This window comes from Artibeus jamaicensis, unplaced genomic scaffold (assembly GCF_021234435.1).
Source record: "Artibeus jamaicensis isolate MK-2021 breed Jamaican fruit bat unplaced genomic scaffold, CSHL_Jam_final scaffold_916, whole genome shotgun sequence".
Taxonomy (NCBI): Eukaryota; Metazoa; Chordata; class Mammalia; order Chiroptera; family Phyllostomidae; genus Artibeus; species Artibeus jamaicensis.
The window spans coordinates 29,467,639-29,470,021 of NW_026522059.1; the positions used below are offsets into that span (position 1 = coordinate 29,467,639).

General features: G+C 41.1%; 1 pseudogene; it reads right to left on the minus strand.

Moving 5' to 3' along the window:
• Window positions 1–1,249: 1,249 nt before the first annotated feature.
• LOC119038564 (peroxisomal coenzyme A diphosphatase NUDT7-like) lies at window positions 1,250–1,873 on the minus strand (annotated as a pseudogene).
• Between the last annotated feature and the right edge of the window lie 510 nt (window positions 1,874–2,383).

Sequence of the window (2,383 nt, forward strand, 5' to 3'; positions counted from 1 at the left end):
TCCTACTCACATATCTCATGGTTGAATCTGACTATTGGCTAGGACCTCAGCTGGGGCCATTATCCAAAAAACCCACATGTGGCCTCTTCATGTGGCTGCTTGAATTTTCTCTCAGCTTGGTGTGTGGCTTTCAAGAGCAAACATCCCTCAAAGAACCGGGCTTCAGCTGCATAGTTTTTTATAACCTCTCTTTGAAAGTCACATGGTGTCATTTACGAGCTCCAATCTCACACCAGGTTCAAGGGAAGGGATGACAACCACCATTCCCAATGGAAGGAGTGTGAAAGTCATATTGTAAGAACATGCGGAACCATAAAATACAATCTGTCACATTTCACCTTCAGAACACAATAATTCACATTACTCCCACATGCAAAATGCACTCCTCTTCTTCAAGATCCCCAAGCTGTATCATCATCATCACCACCACCACCACCATCACCATCATCATCATCTTGACGTCCAGAATCTCATCATTTAAATCAGGTCTAGTGTGGATGCAGCTCTTCTGGTTTAATTTTTCTGAAGACCACTGAACTAAAGAGACAAGTTATCCACCTCCTTCCTTCTCCATCCAGCATACATTTGTGGCACAGACATTAGGTAAATGTGGTAGCACTTCCATTTGAAAAATGAGTAACACAGCAGTTACTGGTCCATAGCAATTTTGAAGTTAAAATGTTCCTAGATTGTCAGTTGTCAGTTCCCTGCTAGGGCTCAGTCTTACTGCTTGAAAATTGGTCTTTTGGCTCTTGGTTTCGCCCTCTGAGTTACTCTTCCTTTTCTATAAGAAACTGCTGGTGTTTGCCATGAGTAGTTTTTTTAGCTGATTCCTTGCCCATAGTAGTTCAAAGGTCAAATGCCTTCTGTCTCTGTTCTTTCAACCCAAATACAGTATGATTCTTTAAAAGACTTTGCGGATCTCCTGTGTATCTACTTACTCCATTAGACAAGAATCACATTTTTTAATATATAACCTATTTATTAAGTGCCTACTATGTGCCAGATGTATAAGAAAACCAGTGTAAATATATTATGGATGAAATTATGCAATACTTTAAACACATTTTTCACTTTTGAAAGACTTTTTCTCTTTCAGATGATAGAGGGAAACTAGAAATAAGGCAAGGTTTACTTTCATATTGCAGAAAAAATATTCACACCTGTCAAATTCCACCAGCTGGCATTATTGTTGTTCTGTGGATAAGTGCACACAAAAGGCGCTTAGATAGTTATTTGGATGTTGGTCTCATAAATCATAACTTGCTTGTTGCATGTTAAATCTCAGAAAGGACTCTTCAGAGGATGCTATTACATCACTGATATTAAATTCAACCTCAAAAGTATGTTTTTTAGTGATTAAGGTGACACAACAAATTTTGCAGTTAGTCCTTTGGCATGGTAAGTTACACCATCTTCAGGGTTCATGTACTCAAAGCAATGAATAGTAAAATGATGACCAGGTTGTGTCAGGTGATTCTGGTGGTAGACGAGTAGATGCAGGAAATATTCCAGAGGCACCAGGAATACATTCTTAACTTCTTCAAGATTTGGCTGGGAGCTGGAAGTTTTGGTTTATAAACCCTACAACTGTTGTTAGCAATGTATCTCTATCAAACAGATATGGCGACAGGCTGCAGATGAACTCCATCTGATGAGAACACCACCCCGCTTTACCCAGGTCTTCCTGGAGAGGTGTGGTCACATCATCCACACCTGTAGGCTCATGCTTTTCCTCCAGGAAGCATACTTTTCCAGGTGACCATCTTAGCTGACTGACTCTGGAGGACAGGCTCTTGATATTGTTTGGGAAAAGTTTTTTTCCAGTGGGAGACTCCACAGGGGGGCTTGGCTGGATGGAGACAAAAGACATATTGGTGAAACCGTTTGAGATGAACCCTCTCTCTCTCGGGCTCCCTTGGAGACTACTGTGGGACATCTATCTTGCCCCCAATGATTTTCCTGCTGTTTAATTGGATCACTCTGTGAATTTTAGACAACTTAAAAGGGGAAATATTGGAAATAATCTCATGACCCAGAACACTTTCCTTTAAAATTAGACATAAGACACAAGCATACCTGACAAGGAGCTGAGGTTAGTGAAGTAAAGTCAGGTCAGTCTTTTGGTTGTTGTTCTTAATTCTCACCCGAGGGTATGTTTTTTTAATTGACTTTTTTTAGAGAGAGTGGAAAAAAGAGAGAGAAAAACACCCATCCATTGCTTGCCCTATGTGACCTGACAGGGGATCAAACTCACCACCTAGGCTGTGCCCTGACCAGGAATTGAACCTGCACCCTTTTTGGTGTCCAGGATGACGCTTCAGCCAACTGAGCCACCGGGCCAGGGCTCAGATTCGTCTTTTTTTCCCCCTTAAATTATTCT